Source organism: Callithrix jacchus, chromosome 12, assembly GCF_049354715.1.
Source record: "Callithrix jacchus isolate 240 chromosome 12, calJac240_pri, whole genome shotgun sequence".
Taxonomy (NCBI): Eukaryota; Metazoa; Chordata; class Mammalia; order Primates; family Cebidae; genus Callithrix; species Callithrix jacchus.
Window position 1 is genome coordinate 41,578,563 of NC_133513.1, and position 21,868 is coordinate 41,600,430.

The 21,868-nt window shown below is 39.5% G+C and overlaps 2 pseudogenes across 1 annotated transcript in view; one reads left to right on the top strand and one right to left on the bottom strand.

The window, feature by feature from the left end:
• The window catches only part of LOC103793660 (serine-rich coiled-coil domain-containing protein 2), a 123,927-nt pseudogene that overhangs the window by 11,688 nt on the left and 90,371 nt on the right, over positions 1-21,868 (top strand). The window contains exon 2 of the transcript XR_013524835.1: positions 21,638-21,721. The product of XR_013524835.1 is annotated as a serine-rich coiled-coil domain-containing protein 2 (transcript). The remainder of the gene's footprint in view (positions 1-21,637; positions 21,722-21,868) is intronic.
• Positions 13,722-14,351, bottom strand: LOC118146268 (large ribosomal subunit protein uL13 pseudogene; annotated as a pseudogene).

Here is a 21,868-nt window from a genome sequence, read left to right on the forward strand (position 1 = left end):
TCAAGTGATTCTCCTACTTCAGCCTCTTGAGTAGGTGGGATTACAGGTGCCCATCTCTATGCCCAGCTAATTTTTTTGTATTTTTAGTGGAGACAGGGAGGGTTTCACCTTGTTGGCCAGGCTGGTCTGGAACTCCTAACCTCAGGTGATAGGTTTGCCTTGGCCTCCCAAAGTGCTTGGATTACAGGCATGAGCCATGGTACCTGGCCTATTTTTTTTTTTTTTTTTTTTTTTTTTGAGACAGAGTTTCTCTGTGGCCCAGGCAGGAGTGCAGTGGTGCAATCTCGGCTCACTGCTACCTCTGCCTTCCAGGTTCAAGCATTTCTCCTGCCTCAGCCTCCGAGTAGCTGGGACTACTGGCACATGCCACCAGGCCCGATTAATATTTGTATTTTTAGTAGAGATGGGGTTTCACCATGTTGGACAGGTTGGTCTTAAACTCCTGACCTTGTGATCCACCCACTTTGGCTGCCCAAAGTGCTGGGATTACAGGTATGAGCCACCGCACCTGGCTATTCTTATTTTTAATAAAATGAGTTAATATTTTTTGAGGTTGTGCTCAGTTGGTGAGTTTCTAGGGTAATCGGTTTCATTTGTTTATGGTTGCTGATATTACTTATTCAATTCTTTTACTGTGTATATGGTCTGTTGTCTTAAAAATTTGAGCCCTTAATAATCTTAATCATAGATGGGAATCAGTTAAGAGTAAACTTTTTTAGTTTGTTTTAAAGAGATGAGGTTTTGCTGTGTTGCCTAGGCTGGACTTGAACTCTTGGGTTTAAGTGATTCTCCCATCCCAGCCTTCCTAGTTGCTGTGACTACAGGCATACCCCACTGCACCTGGCTCTGGGTGGTTTTGATAGGAGTCCATAGCGGTTCCTGGAAAAATTGTTAGCACATGCTCTTCCCACCAGGCTTATTGTGGCGCCATTTTGTTGAAAGGGTACTTTATGTTGACATTGTGGCGGGCAGATCTCTTCAGAAAAATTGAACTCAGCATGAAGTTGTTTTATTTTAAAATCTGAATTATACTATCAACATTAACTTAGATTTTTAGAAGTATTCTTTTTCCCAGGTGATAACTGTGTAAAGGTGGTGGATATGACTGGGGCTTTTGACAAATTTGACATTTTCTGTAATTTATGAATCACTTCTAAAAACGTACCCTATGCCTTGGGTGGTATCTGTAAATCTGTAACCCTTGTATTGGCATTTGAGTTCTGTGTTGTCTAAGTGGGTATGTTTCTGGAGTGGGAGAAGGGAAGTCTGTTGTGACTTTGCATGACAATAATTTCTTTTACCTTTAACAAGCTGGACGAAAATGGTTTTTAGTTGCTTTGTACAGACTGTACATCCTCTTGGATGCTTTTCACACAGAGTGGCTGGGCTCAGAATACAAAGGAACTATAGATGAGGCTTCGCAGTTTGGGGGAGTTAATTTGTGGAAAAAAAAATATGGTAACGAGTTGGGAAGTAGAGTTCTAAGTGTTCATTTGATCACATGAAGCCTTGGGGGCTGGCTGAGGTGCTTCTTCTCTTGAAGGATTAAAGGCATGCATGGGTCATTGGGCAGTAATAGCCAAAGCTTTTGCTTGAGCACTCCTGCCAAAATAGTGCTGTGTGTATTCTTAGAGCATGGAATAGTGTGTATGTCCAGTCTAGAGAGGTCTTTTGAGGTCGTTAAATTGATTACATTTAAAAGTGTTTTAAATTAACACTAAACCGTTTTCGAAAAAGTAAAGTTACTTAAGGGAAGAAAAAAACTTTTGTGTGTTTACCTACGTATTATGTTCATTTACATTCTCTTTTTTTGGGGGGGGTGGAGGGAACGGAGTTTGCCCTGTCGTTGCTCAGGCTGGAGTACAGTGGCACAGTCTTGGCTACAGCAGCCTCAGCCTCCCAGGTTCAAGGGATTCTCCTGCCTCAGCCTCTCGAGTAGCTGGGATTACAGGCATGTGCCACCACACCCAGCAAATTTTGTATTTTCAGTAGAGACAGGGTTTCTCCATGTTGGTCAGGCTGGTCTCGATCTCCTGACCTCAGGTGATTCACCTGCCTAGGCCTCTCAAAGTGCTGGTATTATAGGCGTGAGCCACTGCCCCTGGCCCATTTACATTCTCTTAATTCCTTACAATAACCCTATAACATAGATATTTTCCTCTCTCCTTTTTTGATGAAAAAACTAGGGTTTAGAGATTTAAGTTTGCTTCTCTCAAGTCAGTGAACTAAAACTTTCATCTGGGACATTGTGACTATAAACATACTCTAGTTTTATTACATATGCCATAAGTCACATTTTTTCACTTTGATATAATTATATCCAAAGTAGCCAGCTTAAAATTCCAGCTTGTTCTTGTTGTAAATAGCCTATCATTGTGGTCTGCTCTTACAGTTTTCCTAGAATTCTTAGAAATGTGGTAGGCTTCCATGTTTGTGCCTTGAAAGTAGCAGAAACTTGCCAGTAGAATTGTATTTTCCTTCAGGTACAGAGGCTTTGTGGATGGACATTAATAATTAACATTTACACATTTGTTCACATCTTCAAAATGTTTTACAAACATTTAATTAGTTCATGTGTAACCTATATTGGAAGTTGAAAAACCAGTTTTTTAGGTTCATTTTAGTAGTACTGCAGAGTTAGGGGGAAAAAGAGTAAGCAAGCCGTCAGTAAGAAAAATACAGGTAAGCACCGTGCAGTTCAGATAATCTTTTCTTACACCGATAGCTTTTGGCCCAGTTTGGCTCATATCAAACATGTTTTTTGAGTGCATATATCCTGTGTATTGCCAGGGAGTGGATTATGTGGACCCAGCAAAAGACACAGGGTGTGGTATGGTTGGGGAAAGACCTGGGTAATCGTAATGCAGCTTTCTCTTCCATAGTCCCTTAAATGTGAATTGTCGTTAATTCATCCCTTTGAGCATTTTCAAGGCCAGGATGTCATTAGAGCAGAGACTCTGGCAAATGAATTGAGCATGCATGTTAATTTCTGGGGAGAAAATCTTTTATTTTTCACTCCTGATTTAGGAAATAACTCAGTAACTAGATACTTCGCAATTTTCTCACTACTGCTTGTCACCTGATTGCATCTCCTCTCCTCCCATCCTTTGGTAAAATGGCTTTAACTTGGCAAGGTTTGTAGTTGGAAGGAGACACGAGTCCCAGTTTAGCTAGGTTCTGTCACATAATTGACTGTGTGACCTTGAGCAGGTTACTGCTCTTCTTTTGCCCTTGAGTTCTTTTGTTCTGTGAAATAGTATTTGCTGACTCACCTTTCACTGAGTCCTAGAAGAATGGCCATAGAAAGATAGAAAACTTAGGCTCTTGGACATGAAATGGGACAGAGGATATTTTCACATCGGTGAAGATTCTTGAGAGTTGCAGTGATTCCTTTTCCACTTTGTTTGGAGTACCTAATTTTCTTACTATTGTTGCCAACCTTATTACTATAAACATTTTTTGTTTTTCTAATACAGTGCAGTAAATAGAACTACTTGATAAATAGCGTGTCTGGGTAATTTCCTAAGACAGGACATGCAAGTTCCTTTTCGTCATTGCTTATAACCCATTGTTCAGAGGAACTGTTCATTGTTCAGAGGAATCTTTCTTTGTCTAGATGACCTTACCAGAGGAACTTAGTATGTGATGGCAGAAAGGAGAAGAATTGTGAGAGCTTGGCATGCATACTTAATTAAATATTTATCATGAATGAGATTCTGTTCTTTTAATGGGGCAGTTTAAGAATGGCCCTGAACTTTTGCCTCTATCCAATAGTGTTGTTTTTCAAGACTTTCTTTTTTTCTCCCTCCCTTTCCTTTTCTTGAAATCTGAAAATTTAAAGGTGGGATGAGTTGGCAGTGGCTGTTGAACCTCTTTGTAACATTAAATACACCCAGGTTTAAACTTAACTTTCTGTTCTGCCACGATTTATGGTAATTTGGAAGGAATATTGTACAGCTGGACCTTGAGTAACACTATGTGTGAACTGTAAATAATTGAGATTGGCTTAGTTCAGTAGTTAAAGCTACTCTTTTATTTGAAAGAATGTCTGAAAGTAATGTTTATTTATCTTTCTGAAAAATATTTTTTTGTTAGGACAAATTATGTGTGTAAGAAAAGATAGAATTTTCTTTTTGGAAACCTAGCTTGTTTCTAAACAATCTAATAAATGATTGTTTTTCCTATTTAGATTAGGGATTTGAGTTACACTGTTTTTGGTTAACTCTTGGATTTTTCCATTTAAAAAACTTTTTTTTTTGAAACAGAGTTTTTCTCTGTCACCCAGGCTGGAGGGCAATGGCACAATCTCAGCTCACTGCATCCTCCCCCTCCTGGGTTCAAGTGATTCTCCTGCCTCAGCCTCCCGAGTAGCTGAGATTACAGGCACCTGCCACCATGCCCGGTGAATTTTTGTATATTTATTAGAGACAGGTTTTCACCTGGTCTTCAACTCTTCATCTCAGGTGATCCACCTGCGTCGGCCTCCCAAAGTGCTGGGATTACAGGCGTGAGCCACTGCACCTGGCCTGATTTTTCCGTATTGTCTTTGCCCAGTGCTCCTTTCCTTTCGCTGGTTAATTTAGTAGGATGTATTGTCGTATTGCCCACTGAATAGATAGGGTAAGGTAATATCACATGTTTATCTTTCCTCCTAGATTATAAACTTTTTGAGGGCAGATTTTATCTGCTTTGTTTATTGCTGTATTCCCATCAACAATGGCATATACTAGTTGTTTCTCAGGAAATATTTGGGTTGCTGGAAGGATAAATGGATTTTTGACGGTGTATATATGCATACATATACACACACAGATATGTATATGTTAAATCCATCCTGTTGCAAATAAACAGATTTTTTTCTTTTCTAGCATCAGTTTTAGTTTGGTTTTGGTCAGTTTAAAGCATTCATTTTGGGAAAAGAGAAGACACCATGTTAAATGGAAGGTTGGTGTTGACTGAGTTTGGTGGTAAAATTTATACAGCTCTTTCTGTTTTTTGTGCTTGGTCCACGTAGGGCTCTGTCACTTTACAGTTTAACCTCTCCAGCAACTTCATCATTGGCATCTGGATGGTTGACCTAAGAATGTGGGTATATGAGGGCTGGCCTAATTAAAAAACAAAATTATAATTGTAAAACGTGTTCAAAATAGAAGAGTGGAATTGACTCATATACCCATTACCCAGATTCTAGCAAGATTTTGCTGTGCCCTGAATGCTTTAAAAAATAACAAGCTTTGGGAGGCCGAGGCGGGTGGATCACGAGGTCAAGAGATCAAGACCATCCTGGTCAACATGGTGAAATCCCGTCTCTACTAAAAATACAAAAAATTAGCTGGGCATGGTGGCGTGTGCCTGTAATCCCAGCTACTCAGGAGGCTGAGGCAGGAGAACTGCTTGAACCCAGGAGGTGGAGGTAGCAGTGAGCCGAGATCGCACCATTGCACTCCAGCCTGGGTAACAAGAGGGAAACTCCGTCTCAAAAAAAAAAAAAAACAAGCTTTGTTTTGATATAATTCATATACCATAAAATTCACCTATGCTTTACTTTAATATGTTCATCCTAGTTGTCCTGAAAGTTACTACCAACTTTTTTTTTAGTGAATTTTAAATGGTATTTTTACTCCAATGTATAATACTGTAAACCATGAAATGTCTCTGTAAAGCAAGGCATATTTCCAGGATATGAAACAGACTTTAACTCAAAAAAATGAGTGCTGAGTAGCCTGTTTTCCTCTCAGCAGAGTAATTGCAGAAATAGGACTGTAAACCTTCTATGAAGCACTTTTGTATGAAATTTGAGGTTTCGTCAAATTAGACATGGAAAATTAAACAAAGCTGCACAAATTACTAATCTGTGCAGTTTTTGAGTCCTCTCGTATGTTAGACTTTAAGATGACTGTTTCTCTTAAGTATCAGCACAGGAATGTTGTGATTTATACGAAATTATTTTTGTCTTCATGTCAGTAGTTTTTGGTTTTTTTTTTTTAACCCTCATTGAATGTGGTAATTTCCCCACCTCCTCCCCGATTATTTTTTAACTAATGCATTCCTGAGTGTTTTGATTTTTTGCGAAAGAAAATACTTTTTAAGGTAATTGAATACCTACATGAATCTTGTACTTCCTTAATAATTCATTTGGCAATGTATATAAAAATAGTGTTGATATGTTAAAAGCTTTCATTTGAAGGCCAAAGAACAATTGATACATTGTTTTTCACAGCGCTTTTTATAAATATTATGTCCTAAGTGCATTGATTATTTGAAATACTCCTCTTTTACCCCCTCCATGGTAAAGAATTATTTTGGCTGTTTTACCAAAAGTGCTTGTGGCAGTCTAAAGATGACCACTTTAATAGTTAGCTCACTAGGATATGTGCCTGTAAATGGAGAGTTTTCTTTCCTGAGCTCAAATAAAGGTAATGGTTCATCTGTGAGATATATTGGGACTCAAATACCAATTTAGAAGGAAAATTGTATTTATTCTCTCCCCTTAGCCTTGATGCATGTTGAAATCTGCAGGGACAAGTTCACTAATACAGTAGCTGCCATCTATTGGGAGCCATTATTGATCTAAGTGTTTTATGTATATCAGGTCTCTTGTCTGCAAGGAAGGTATTTTTATGATTTTACCAGAAAAGGAAATTGAGGTCTAGAGAAATTAATTAGCTAATTTTATATGTACTTCATTAAGCATTTTATTTAAGGCCTGTTGTATGTCAGGTGCCAGGGATTGAGGAATAAACAAAATAAGATGTAGTCACTGCCCTTAAAGCACTCATGATTTTGTCTCTTGATTGATAATATAATAATAGGGATAATTGCTATCATTATTACTTTCTGTGTGCTAAGTTTAGTAATCATTACTCTACAAACCCTTATCTCATTTTAATCCTGGTAAGTCTAATCCTCACAAAATGTGTCAGTATCCACATTTTATGGATGAGGAGGCAGAGGCCCAGAGAGGCTTAACTTTCTCAGGGTCACACAGTTAGTATGTGGCTGAGTTCATACTTAAACATGGATCTTACTTTAGAGCTCATATTCTTCTCAACTTTCCTCATTCTAGTAGGAGTTGAAATGAGTAATTATGTGAAAGGGACATGATTTTGGCAGAACTTTATGTAACTTTGACTTTGCCAGTAGATTTATTTTTATGGTTAACTTTCTACTTCATAATCTCTTATTCTAGGAGTCATCAGATCGTTTTCATGATTTATGAAAGATACTTTTAAGAAGTCTAATTTTTGCCGGGCACAGTGGCTCATGCCTGTAAATCCGAGCACTTTGGGAGGCTGATGTGGGCGGATCATAAGGTCAAGAGATTGAGTCTAGCTTGACCAACATGGAGAAACCCTGTCTCTACTAAAAATAAAAAAATAGCTGGGCAGGGCGGTGCCTGTAGTACCAACTACTTGGGAGGTGGAGGTTGCAGTGAGCTGAGATGGCACCACTATACTCCATCCTGGCAGCAGAGCAAGACTCCGTCTCAAAAAAAAAGGAAAAAGGGCTTATTTTTACTACAACAGTAATGTGCAGTCTCTCTTGAAATTCAGAAACTATAGTCCCAAAAAAGGACATAAATAACACTACCTAGAGAAAATTGTTTGGTATAATTTTTCTTTCCAAACTTGAAAACTTATAGAGAGGGAGAGAGAGTGTGTATGTCTATATGTGCTTGTATGCATATATACAAGCCATATGTGGCATATTTTATGTACCATTGAGCATAAACAGATTATAAAACATTTCATCAGTATACCTTTATATGATTTTGGTGTTTTTTTTTTTGAGAGAGGGAATCTCGCTCTGTCGCCCAAGTCAGAGTGCAGTGGTGCGGTCTCTGCTTACTGCAACCTCTGCCTCCCAGTTTCGAGTGACTCTTCTGCCTCAGCCTCCTGAGTAGTGGGGATTACAGGCACGTGCCACCACGCCCAGCTGATTTTTGTATTTTTAGTTGAGACGGGGTTTTACGATGTTGGCCAGGCTGGTCTTGAACCTCCTGACTTCAAGTGATCTGCCTGTTTTAGCCTCCCAAAGGGCTGGGATTACAGGCATGAACCACTGCACCCAGCCACCTTTATAAGATATTAAGTAACTGACATAATTATTTAATGGCTATATAATATTTGTTTGTATGGATTTAATTTTATCTTCAGTTCACTCCCTATTATTTGAATATTTAGGTTGCATAATTTTTTTCCCCTTCATCCTTCCTCCTGCCTCTTTCCTTTATGCTATTATAAACATTGCTTTGAAGAACAACCTTGTGCATACATCTGTGTGTCCTTGTTTTACATTGTTCTCACAGAGAAATGGAATTGTTAGGACAAATAGTGTACATTTCAACAGCTGTTCATAGATACTGTCAAATTGTCTACAGAAAGCTTATGTCATTTATAGTTCTGGCAGAATATGACACTGTCTATTTAGTATTTCTTTATAACCATTAGAAAACACATTTTTAAAGTTTTAAATGTCGTAAAAAAATTACTAATAGAATTACTGGATTACTGGCAACCAAAGAAAAGAATGAAAGAACTCTGTATTTCTAAAAGGATATGAAGAAATTCATGAAGCATAGTTATTGCTCTTTTAAGTGCTGCAAGTTAATCTAAGATGACTTCTCAATACTAATCAACACATGGAGGAAACTTTCAAATAAAGAGTCACTGATGTGTTCCTTCCTCTCATTCTTAGTTGTCAGTCCAAACTAACTCCAGCAATAAAACAGGAAAGTATTTGAGATAAGATTGAGAGATGCCAGGGAGTAAGGTCTACTTCTACGCAAAGAGCTCTGTGAAAGATGACCTGTGGCCATTCTGTTATGTATCTAAATGCGTGTTAGAATTAATGTTAAAGCTTATTTATTTAATTATTATTATTATTTTTTATATGTTGACCAGGCTGGTCTCAAACTCTTGGCCTCAAGTGATCCTCCCACCTGGGCTTCCCAAAGTGCTGGGATTACGGGCATGACCCACTGTGCCTGTCATAGCTTTTAGTTCTTGGCCAGGCATGGTGGTTCACACTTCTCATCTCAGCACTTTGAGAGGTTGAGGTGGGAAGATAGCTTGAGGCCAGGAGTTCGGGATCAGCCTGGGCAACATAGTGAGACCCTGTCTCTACAAAATAAAAATTAAAAAATTAGCTAGCTGGTGATGCATGCCTGTAGTTGTAGCTACCGAAGAGGCTGAGGCAGAAGGATCACTTGAACTCAGGAGTTAGAGGTTACAGTGAGCTATGATCATACTGCCTTTACTCCAGCCTGGGTGACAGAGCAAGACCCTGTCTCTGAAAAAAAAAAATTAAAAAAGTTTAGTCCTAAAATTACAAATACATGTATAATCTACATATGTTCCCCAAGTCACAGTGACATGTTGACATCAAGGTTTAGATAACCAAGAAAACAAGCAAATTAAACATTGGAACCATGTTCTTTAGTATAGGCAGACCTTTTTCTCTGAGCCAAAGATGAGTTAATTGGTCTCAGCTTTAATAATAAATTTCAACAATAATATTTGTGAAGGTTTTCTTTACTATAAGTAGGAAGAGCCAGTTGTATAGGTAGTTATAAGTCAGGTAGATGTGTAAGGTAGTCTCCTGGCACTGTTGCTACCCCAGTGTGTCTTTGTTTTCCTGGACATTCTTAGGATTATCTTGTTGATTTTCAGCCTATTTTCTGGTTACAGAGAAATAGCTGATTAATTAAAATTTAGTGTATATATATATATATTTTTTTTTTTTTTTTTTTTTAAACAGTCTTACTCTGTTGTCCAGGCTGGGGTGCAGTGGCATGATCTCAGCGCACTGCAGCCTCTGCCTCTTAGGTTCAGGCAATTCTGCCTCAGCTTCCCAAGTAGCTGAGACCACAGTTGTGTGCCATCGTGCCCAGCTTATTTTTGTATTTTTAGTGGAGATGGGTTTACCATGTTGGTCAAGCTAGTCTCAAACTCCTGACCTCAAGTGATCCGCATGCCTTGGCCTCCCAAAGTGCTGGGATTACAGAGGTAAGTCACCATGCCCGGCATATTATATCACTAGAAGTAGAAATTTGATTTATGATGGTTCTATAATACAGTCTTGGAACATGTAGATAGTTAAGTCAGATGTGGGAAGGGCGTCTCTGGTCTTGAAACCACCCAGTTTTTTATGTAGTATACCTGACTGTTGAATTGTTTAGTTTCGTTATGAATTCCAGATGTTACTCTGTTTTGGGAAGGGACCCTGTGTGGAATTTTGAGGACATCCTCTCTGCCAACCTGAAATGATCAGAATTTTTATAGGCCTCCCAAAGGACCTGTTTCGGAAATCTTTTGGGGCAAGGCCAGCTCTGATTTGCTTTCTCTATTAGAACCACATTATTTGGGCTTAAATCTCAGAAGTGTGCCATTCTGCTTTTTTCCTGTTTCCATCCCTTAGTAACTTGAGTTATAATAAACTGTTTACCAAAGAAGCTAGTCATTTTTGCCTAAGTATTCTCTTGACAAACTGCCCCTTTGAGGTTGCAGAAAAGAGAGAAATAACCCTTAGTAGGTCAACCAACAAATAGGACCATGGCATCTCACGTTCCAGAGGATTCTTCCTTAGCTCTTACTACTTTCTTTGCTGTCTTGGGGATCTGGGATAAACAATTAGCTCAGCAAATCAGTGGTAGGAATTAAATGTTTCTGTGCATTTTTTTCTGGGACATATGACAATAATAATGGAGAACAAAATAATCAGAGAATGAGTAAAAAGACAGTAATAAGGATGCCAGATTAAAAATAGGAAGGTGGAAACTCACTGACTGGTAGAAATGTAAAGGATACGTTCTGATGTAGAGCATTCTGTAGCTGAGAAAAACTTGTTAGTGAACAAACAGTGGATTAGGATTCATTAAATTTGGGTTCTAGGCTTAGTTTGCTGCCAACAACCTTTTGAGGTGGGGTGGGTGAGTCGCTTAGCTCACCCCACCTCAGTTCTGCCATCAAAAATGAAATTACTAGTCTTACCAGGTTTTTGTTTGGTTCTTTGTTGTGTTTTCTCCAAAAGGTGTCCTCAAGTCCTGGAAATCCTTGGAATTATATGAAGGGCCCAAATGGGATTGGGCAGAGGATGGAAAAGAGAGCAAGTGGTGCTACACTGAGTTCCACTTCTGTGAGTTTCCTGTAATGTTTCCTTCGAAGACATTTCCATGGGCAAAAAAATCAGTTTGGAAACATCTGGATGGGAAAATATCTTGAAAGTGCCTTCTGGTGCCTAGGATTTGGTGTTCGTGAATCTCCGTCTGTTGGTTGGATGTCTTTGTTCTTGGTCTCTTTCAGGATTAGGGAAATATTGGCTCACCATGAAGGAACTATATAATACAGTGGACGATTGTGGTATCTGACTACATGGCTGTGTCCTGATGTTAACTGCCCATGAGATATTTCTCATCTAAGCAATTAGAAATTACTTTTTGTCTGTCCCCTAACTTGGGAAATCCCAAATAAAAAGATACACATAATCATATTCCTTGCTTATCAAAACCTATTTATACTAGCTGCCCCCCCCCCTTTTTTTTCTGAGCACTTACTTTGTAGCATTTTATCTGCATTGTCTCGCTTAACCCTGGGATGATCTTGTGAAGTAGCTGGAGTTAGCTCTACCGTAAATGGTAGTTGAGGGTTACTAAAATTCAAGCTTGGCTAAACTCCCACAGCCAGGAAGTGCAAGAGCTGGGATTTGAAACTAGGATTGTGTTTCTAAAATATATGCATTTTTTATTATGTTCACCTGCCTTTCTTTTTTTTATTTTTTTTAAAAGATGGGGTTTCACCATGTTGGTCAGGCTGGTCTTGAACTCCCGACCTCAGGTGATCCGCCCGCCTTGGCCTCCAAAGTGTTTGGATTACAGGCGTGACCCACCACGCCTGGCCTCACCTGCCTTTCTTAAAGTTATAGGAGTTTTGTAGCTGTGAGACGTTTTTAATAGCACAGCTATTACTCATGTTTTTCATTAATGAAATCTGGTAATTTAAGTGATTAGCAACTTTCATTGTTCTTAACTGCTTGTTATACCAAGGACTCTTAATAAGGCAGAAATGATTAGATCATATGTATACATTATTCCTTATCTGTTACATCCTCATAAGTAAGGAAAAAAGGAGAAATTTATCAGATTAGAGCAGAATGAAATAAGCTATGTTTTCTTTAACAGTTGGAAATTATTCCTAAAAGAATAATAGATATAAAAAATCTAAAATAGGTGATGCTAAATTCCTTAGAGTCAGTGACCATATGGAGAGTAGATTGTTTTGTTTTGTTTTTTTTTTTGGAAGAAAACTAAGCCTTGATGCAGAGATTAGATTGTTTTATGATCATTGTGGTGCTAACTTTGATGCCCTAAGAACAGATTTACCATGGTGGTACCTACTGCAAAAAGATTGGGCATTTTTTTCTTCAAAACATAATTTATTGCTGGATGCTGTAAAAATACCAAAATGTGATGTGCATTAGTGCTACTCACTGTAATTTCCAGTTCTCCTTTTTGCATGTGGAATATCACTTTTCCCAGCCTTTTTCAAGATGGCATGGTCTTTTCCCATCACTTTGGGAGGCCAAGGCAGGTGGATCACCTGAGGTTAGGAGTTCGAGACCAGCCTGATCAACATGGTAAAACCTTGTCTCTATTAAAAATACAAAAATTAGCCAGGTGTGGTGGCGCATGCCTGTCATCCCAGCTACTGGAAAGGTTGAGACAGGAGAATCACTTGAACTCGGGAGGCGGGGGTTGCAGTGAGCTGAGATTGTGCCATTGCACCCAACCTGGGCAACAAGAGTGAAACTCCGTCTCAAAAACAAACAAACAAACAAACAAAAGATGGTGAAATCCTCTCTCTGTTTCCTTGCTTTTGGGACTTGGAAGCACTAGTAGGTATGACAGTACCACTTGATTAAATCACTTTGGAATACTGCTCCCAGACTTGAAGGATAGCTGCCCCAGAGAGTTCCCTGGAGCCATAGTGATCTTTGAGTGAGTGAAGAGTAAACTTCTGATGCCTTCTGGTTGTTGTTACCATAGTACAGCCTAGCTTATCCTGACTTACACACATCATCAGATATCATTAATGTAAAAGATTTTTAAGGACAGGGACTGACTAGGATTGAAGCATAATTACCTTGGATGCAGATGAGGTCAATAGCATAGTTAAGGGCAGGTTTTCTCTTTTAGCTGTCTGTCATCTGCTTTATGTTCTGTCAGTTTCTTCTTCTTCTTCTTCTTTTTTTTTTTTTTGAGACTGAGTTTCGCTCTTGTTACCCAGGCTGGTAGTGCAATGGCGCGATCTCGGCTCACCGCAACCTCCACCTCCTGGGTTCACGCAATTCTCTTCCCTCAGCCTCCTGAGTAGCTGAGACTACAGGCACGCGCCACTATGCCCAGCTAATTTTTTGTATTTTTAATACAGACGGGGTTTCACCACGTTGACCAGGATGGTCTTCATCTCTTGACCTCGTGATCCACCCGCCTCAACCTCCCAAAGTGCTGGGATTACAGGCTTGAGCCACCGCGCCCGGCCCAGTTTATTCTTCCTTTAGTTTAGCTTTGGTCATGTCACTGCCCCATTTAAAAATAGTAGTTCCTCATTGCCCACAGAATAAAATCTGAGTAAGGCCTGCCATGGTTTGGTTCTGCAACAACATGCTTTAAAAACTGTTCTCTCACCATGGTGATTTGTTTACAACATGTGCCTTTGCCGATTCATGAATTTGAGAAACACGTTGATTACTTTGTATGCCAGTGTGGACTAGACCCTAGGGACACACAGAATGTTCCTTTTCATCTGTTCATTTCCAATTTTGCCTTAGCTTTTTCTTCTTCCGGTAGTGGATCTTGGCTTTCTCCTTCCTCTTCTCCTCCAGGGTGGCTGTCACCAACCTCGTGAGCCAGGCGCCCCAGATAGGCAAACTTCCTTATAGGCTTCAGACATACGACCTTGAGGGCCACGGGAACCACCACCCGCTTTTTCTTGTCGTGGGGCGGTGGGATGCCATCAAACACCTTGAGGCGGTCCAAGGCGGCCTGGCCTTGCTTGGTCTTGTGGGGCAGCATGCCTCTCACGGTCCGCCAGAAGATGTGGCTGGGGGCCCGGAAGTGATAGGGACCTCGGAAAAGGTTGGTGTTCATCCGCTTGCGGAGGAAAGCCAGGTACTTCAACTTGTTTCTGTAGAAATTGCCAGAAATGTTGATGCCCTCGCAGCGAGCAACCACCGCCTTCCGGTTCAGCAGTACCTGCTTAGCCACGATGGCTGCCAGGCGGCCCAGGAGATGGCCTCGACCATCGAGCACCAGGACCTGCACCTCCGCCATCTTCGGGAGCCGCCCGGGAAAGTAGTGTATTTTTTATATAGCCAAAGACAATTCTTCTTTTTCCAGTGTGGCCCAGGGAAGCCAGAAGATTGGACCCTGCTCCTTTAATTTTTCTTCTGTTTGATGCAGGAACACTTGACAAGTTAGTTAAGGTAGATTAGTTCATAAATTTATAGGTTCTTTCATTCTTATGTCATAGGCAAGTCTGAGCAGGATCTGGAAAGCTCATTCAAAGGCTAGTGAGCACAGTGTGCTTAATTTATAATTAAATGGATATTTAATACATTGAGAAGGTACTCAAGCTTTTCAGTCTTTCTTTTTTATTCATGCTTGCTGTTTGAATCTGATGGGCTTGAAATTGACTTTGTTCTTCTTCTAAAAATGTTGGTTTGTTATTGCTACCTTTCTCAAGCTTGGTTTTCAGTGTGGATTTCTGCAGATAATTTTTGCACTTAAAAGTACAGAGTTGGCCGGGCGCGGTGGCTCACGCCTGTAATCCCAGCACTTTGGGAGGCCAAGGCGGGTGGATCACGAGGTCAAGAGATTGAGACCATCCTGGTCAACTTGGTGAAACCCCGTCTCTACTAAAAATACAACAAATTAGCTGGGCATTGTGGCGCGTGCCTGTAATCCCAGCTATTCAGGAGGCTGAGGCAGGAGAATTGCCTGAACCCAGGAGGCGGAGGTTGCAGTGAGCTGAGATCGCACCATTGCACTCCAGCCTAGGTAACAAGAGCAAAACTCCGTCTCAAAAAAAAAAAAAAAAAGTACACAGTCATTAAGTGAAGTCAGTTAGAAAGGAAAGAGTACCCCTAGCCAGGAGGTCTGTTACAGGGTATGGAGTGAACCAGAAAATGAATGGGCATGGACATGAGGATGGAGTTGGTTCAGTCAGTGTGAGAAAGCCACCTGTGTGTCATCTTCCTACTGCGTTGTCCAGCAGAACACATTGTAGGTTGGGGCTTGCGACTGGTGTGGAGATTATTGTATTTAGGAGGTTGATGTAGATTATTTTTCCTCTAAGTGTATGTTAACTGCATTTTGGCCAGGTCTTGATCTGAGACATACACAGCTTGATCTGTGCCAGACCTGTAAGGATTTTAGTATAAAGAGGGTTCTGTTATTTGAGTTATGCACAGCTACCAAGGCATTGCTTTTCATTTCAAACATTTGGTAATTTCAATTTATTGTTAGTGAGGCTTTTGTAATTTGTTAGAACACAAAGTTTGGGATTTTGTCTGTTTTTTTTTTTTTTGGCATGTATGAATGATATTTTATACTATTTGTATTGCTGGTTAGTATGTGCCTTCATTTACCTATTGTGAATAAGAAACTTCCTCAGATCAAATTAGAGGACGAAATCACTTGATACTCAAACTCAGGGTACTTGGTAAAGGACCTACCATTCGGAGCATTTATAGCCTAGATGAAGTCCTGGTCAAATCACCACGTTAAACTTTTAAGAACATGCTATTCTTAATATGCAGGAATTCAACTCTGGAAGCCTTCTCTGAATCTTAAAGAGATTCTTATGAGAACTCATTTAGTGAAAATAACAATCAGGGAATCCAGCTATTAATATTGAGGAGGGTCATGACTTTTAGTGGTTAGAGGGGCAAGCTGTAGCCTCCCTTCTCAGAGAAGGTGTATTAAGAAAGAGAGTTCTAGGGTCCCTTGCAATCCTCCTTTCACTTTCCAGGCTTCTTGGTAAGACTGAAAGAAGTCCCTGAGCAAACAACATTTTGAGAGTTTGAGGGACTATGTAAAAATGTAAGTGAACATGCAGTAGTTTTATTTTGATAACTGCTTTAAATATCCTGTTGGTTGTTGAAACTTCTGTGACAGTGAAGCATTTTATCTTTATTTTTCAGTCCAAAAATCTTACTTCCCCACTTGAAAAGATTGAGACTGGGATCAGTCCCTCATCCCATCTCCTTCCTAAATCTCTTACTGTATAGTATACAGCTGGGCATATAGTAATCTCTAGCGTGGGATTGTACTCAGAGCTATGCTTGACATCTAGGACTTTAGGTGGCTTATACATTTTTGATGACAGCTTTTAATTTTATTCTCATTTATTTATTCCATTTCTCTTTCAGTGTCCTGGGTCATGAAATTTATTCTGAGATTTCATGAATAAATGAAATCAAAGGTAGGTCCTTTACCAAGTACCCTGAGTTTGAGTATCAATTTATCATATTCATGAGTAAATTCTGAGATTTTTTTTTAATGTTGTATTTATCTGTTCTGTTTACTTGTTATAATAAGCTCACACTCTCTAATTGTCCTGCAAAACAGTACTGCAGCTTCTTCCTTTTACCTGCACTGCATTCCTGTAAAAGTAGTGTGGAGATCCTCCTGTCACTGTTATTTACCTTATGTTGCAACTAGGTGGCACTGTCATTGGCAAGAGTGCTGTTTTCTTTATATACCTAAGAGTAGAATTGCTTGGGTATATGATAACTGTGTTTAAATTTTGAGAAATTGGAAAACTGTTTTCTACAGTGCCTGCACCATTTTACATTGCTACCAGCAGTGTATAAGGACTTCAGTTTTTCAATATGCTTGCCAACACAGGTTATCTGACTTTGATTTATAGCCATCCTAATAGGTGTGAATTGATAACCTCATTGTGGTTTTGATTTTGCATTTCCCAAATGGCGAATAATTTTGAACTGCTTTTTATGTGCGTATTGGCCATTTTTCTGTGCCTTTGGAGAAATGCCTATTCAGATCCTTTGCCCATTTTTAAATTGGGTTGTTTGATTAAATTGGAAGGGTTCTTTGTATATTTTGATTACAGGTCCCTTATCATATATGATTGGCAAAAAATTTCTCTCATTCTGTGGGTTGTCATTTCACTTTCTTGATGGTATTCTTTCAAGCAAAATTTCAGTTTTGATAATGTTCTGTTGTCATTTGGTTTTTTGTTTGTTTCTTTTTTTGGTATCATGTATAAGAATAAGTCTTTGCCTAACCCAAAGTCAGAGATTTACTCCCATGTTTTCATCTAGGAATTTTACAGGTTTTGCTCTTAAATTTAGGTATGTACTCTAAGAGTTAATTTTTGTGTATTTTGTAAGGGAAGAGTCCAACTTTTTTCTTTTGCACGTGGATCTCTAGTTGTTCCAGCACCATTTGTTGAAAAAACTATTCTTTCCCCATTGCATTGTCTTGGACATCCTTGTTGAAATTGATCATAAATGTAAGGAATTTTTTCTGGACTCTGAATTTGGTTTCATTTAGGAATCAATTTCTTTCAACAGTGTTTTGATTTCTTTCAACAGTGTTTTGTAGTTTTCACTGTTGTATAAACTTGGTACTTTCTTGAAATTTGTTGCGTATTATTTTCCTCATTTTGATGCTTTTAATTTTGTTTAATTTTTCATTTTTTGATTGTTAATTGCTTAGGTATAGAGATGCTGTTGATTTTTGCATACCGATCTCTGAAGCTATAATCTTGTTTTGGTGATCAGTTATAAACTATAGTGTGGCTTGTTTGGCGACAGTTTTTAAGTGGATGCCTTAGGATTTTCTATGTACAGGATTAGGTAATCGGCGATTGTTTTCTTTTTTTCCAATCTGGATGGCTTTTATTTCTTTTTTGTGCCTAATTGCCCTGGGAAGCATCTCTGGCACAACATTGAATGGAAGTGGTAAGCACAAACATCCTTGTAATACTTAATGGAGCACTGTGTTATCCTCTTTTTAAAAGGAGAGTAACAGTGTGTTGGATTCTCAATGAACAGAGTCAGGTCCCAGGGATATATGCTGTTGGTGAGGAAAGGTAGATATTTTATGATAGTCCATTGGGCAGGGTGGTGGGGTCAGTTCTCTGTACCTAGGGAAAGAAAGAATAAGCAAAAGAACAGAAAGCTTGTGAAGTTTTTCTTTTAGATCATATTTGGGATCTGCCAGGGTGCATATCTTCAGTAGAAGAGAGAATATTGCTACTAAAGAAGGAAAAACACTGTACCCAGAGAAGAACTTTTATCTGTCAGTTAAGACAGGCTGTACTGCAAGTAAATACTTTAATGAGGCTTTGAATAAAGATGTATCGAGAATATGTTGCAGTAGTTAAAAATGTAAGAAAGGTTCCAGAGTGTATGGGTGGCAGTGTACTGTTGAGTGTTTAAATGAAGTTCCTTTAATGAATTAAAATGTTGACTGTAGAATGTGCAGGACACTGGCCTGAAACTTAGGAGACCAGTAGCTCAATATGGCTATGACTTGGTTTTCATGCCTGTGTGTTTGTATGAGTACAACCTTTATGTTAGGCAAGCTAGTTACATCACTAAGTCGGGTTTTTCTTACAGCCTCCGCAAAAGTATTGATCATTGCCAGATGAATTTATAAGAATTGCAGTTTCAGTTCCATTTAGTGGTAGTGCTAAAAACTTTGAGTAGCTTAGTAATAACCTTATCGGTATGAGGGCCTGGATAGTTTAGAGAGAATAAAGATGGAGAAGCAGTGGCAGATGCAAGAACTATTTCAAAAGAAACAGCAGGTCTAAATGCTTTATTAGACATAGGGAGTGAAAGAGAACCATGAATCACAGTTGATTGAGAACTTGAGTGAGTGACAACTGATGCCATCATCAGGTATAGAAAAGGAGATGATGAGCTTGTGTTCTGTTGTTGTTGTTGTTTTTAAGGAGAAGTCTTGCTCTGTCACTAGGCTAGAGTGCAGTGGCACAGTCTTGGCTCACTGCAACCTCCGCCTCCCAGGTTCAAGTGATTCCCCTGCCTCAGTCTCCCGAGTAGCTGGGACTGCCGGTGCGCACCACCACCATGCCCGGCTAGTTTTTTGTAGTTTGGTAGAGACGGGGTTTCACCAAGTTGACCAGGATGATCTCGGTCTCTTGACCTCTTGATCCACCCACATCTACCTCCCAAATTACAGGCATGAGCCACTGTGTAGGCTGATGAGCTTGTTCTTTACACATGTTAAATAAAGGCACATGAGTGTCCTGTTGGTAGGTGGAGGTGTAGGCTTGAAGCTACAGAGCAAGGAAGTTGGTTTTGAAGTGAGATAGTTTGAGTCATCTCTAAGAAATTGATTCTTTTGACTTTGTGAAGAGATGAGCTCTTTGAGAAAGTAAAAGAGTGGATGGAATTAGTATAGTGGATTTTGGTGTAGAAGACAAAGTTGTCAAGAAAGGAGCACCAGAAACCTGGGTTGCATTAGAGCCTTAAACATTTTATTCCTGGAGTTACTTAATTTCACTTACACATCAAGATTGGAAATAAACTTTGGACTCTAGCTGGGCAATTTATGCTTTTATTCAGGTGCCTTTTTTGTGCCAAGACCTGTTCTGGATTAAACATTTTATTCCTGGAGTTACTTAATTTCACTTACACCTCAAGATTGGAAATAAACTTTGGACTCTAGCTGGGCAGTTTGCTTTTATTCAGGTGCCTTTTTTGTGCCAAGACCTGTTCTGGATGCTGGAGATTTAGCCATGAACAAAACAGAAGGTCCCTGCTCTCCTGGTACTTGCATGGTAGTGAGAAGAAGGAAGTCAGCAAGATAACATATCAGGAAGAAAAGTTCTATGAAAATAAACAAAATGGCAGTGTGATGGTGCCTGACTAGGGGCTATTTTATGTTGGGTGGTCAGGGAAGGCTTTTGAGGGGCATGTTATTGAGGCTGAGACCTGAAGGAGCCAGAATGTGAAGATCCTGGAAGTGTTCTAGCCCAAGAGAACAAATGCAGAAACTCTAAAATGAGAAGTAGAGTTAATGTGTTTGAGGAACAGAACAAGGGATGGGGCTTAGTGAGTGCAAGGGCAGGGAGGCGGGGCAATTTCTTCTCCTGGATGAGACTGGAGATTTAGGGAGGAGATGAGGAAGAAGTTGGATCTAGTAGGATTTAACAGACCATTGGATAATATTCCTGGGCCTACCTTCTCTCACATCTAAACCCTGCTGCAGCACCCATGCCTGTGTGTACTTGGAAAACTTTAGAGCTCCTGCTGGCTTGAGGTCAAGTCACTTCTCTTAGGGATACTATGATTTATCCTAATGTGGATCTGCTGACTGTGGGCAGACAGGATTCTTAGGTAGTTTAAACATACATATTTTGGACTACCCTTTTGAGGAAAAAATGGTTTTAGTCCTTTCTAGTTATTGTTAAATTCACATTTATATATAAATGGATGTTCTTGAATTGAGAATTTTTTTTTAAGTAGATTTGGCTCTTATGAGAGAATAGTATAATAAATAATATTTCTTTATTTTTATATCGTTTCATGGCTGAATTGCTTTTTGGGAGAAAACCATACATTTTCAACACTTGCTTCTGTTAGTCTATTTGTGAACCTTAATAAGTGGTGTGTAATATGATTTAAGAGGAGTTTTCTGTGGTTACTTTACCTGCAGTTGTGTAGCATTCATTTGTATCACCTGTAACATTTCTAGATGACAACTCCTTAAAAACGAGATGATGTTTGGATAGTACCTCATAGATAAGAAAGCAGATTTGTATACCTAATGTTATGCATGCAGTGCTCACAGCCATGTTACCAGCGCGAGAGCAGAGGAAGCTGCATTGTTACCCTTGTCATACATAAGGCAACATAAGCTTAAGACAGTTCAGCTAGTGAGTGAAAGGCAGAAATGGGGCTTTACCAGAAATGGTTACTCTGAAGTTCATTTTCATTTTTCTATGTACCGAGCTGTCTTAATACAAATACCAAGTCCACAGCTATTCCATATGACACAAACATTTTACAGCACTTAATATTATAGAGACTTACACAAATAAAGTCCTTTTAAAAAGTAGGTAACCTAAGTACTCTTCCATTTCATATTTTGAAAGATTTAATGGGCTTTATTTGAAATAACTTCAAGGCCGAGCACAGTGGCTCATGCCTGTAGTTCCTTGGGAGGAGGCCAAGACAGGAGGATCGCTTGAGCCTAGGAGTTCAAGGCTGCAGTGAGCTATGGTCACATCACTGACTGCGCTGCAGCCTGGGCTACAGAGCGAGACCCCATCTCAAAAAACAAACTGTAAATTTACAGAAAAGTTACAAGAAGAGTACAATAACTTTACCTCTATCATCTGTAATTAAGTCACATTTGCTTGTTCTCTGTATTATATATTTTTATTTGTTTTAGCCATTTGAAAATTGTTCTACTATAAGGACACATGTACACAAATGTTCATTGCAGCACTGTTTACAATAGCAAAGACCTGGAATCAACCAAAATGCCCATTGATAATAGACTGGATTGGAAAAATGTGGCACATATACACCATGGAATATTATGCAGCAATCAGAAATGATGAGTTTGTGTCGTTTGTAGGGACATGGATGAATCTGGAGAACGTCATCCTCAGCAAACTGACACAAGAACAGAAAATGAAACACCGCATATTCTCACTCATAGGTGGGTGATGAAAAATGAGAACACATGGACACAGAAAGGGGAGAACTAAACACTGGGGTCTATTGGGGGGAGAAGGGGAGGGCCAGTGGGAGGGGGAGGTGGGGAGGGATAGCCTGGGGAGAAATGCCAAATGTGGGTGAAGGGGAG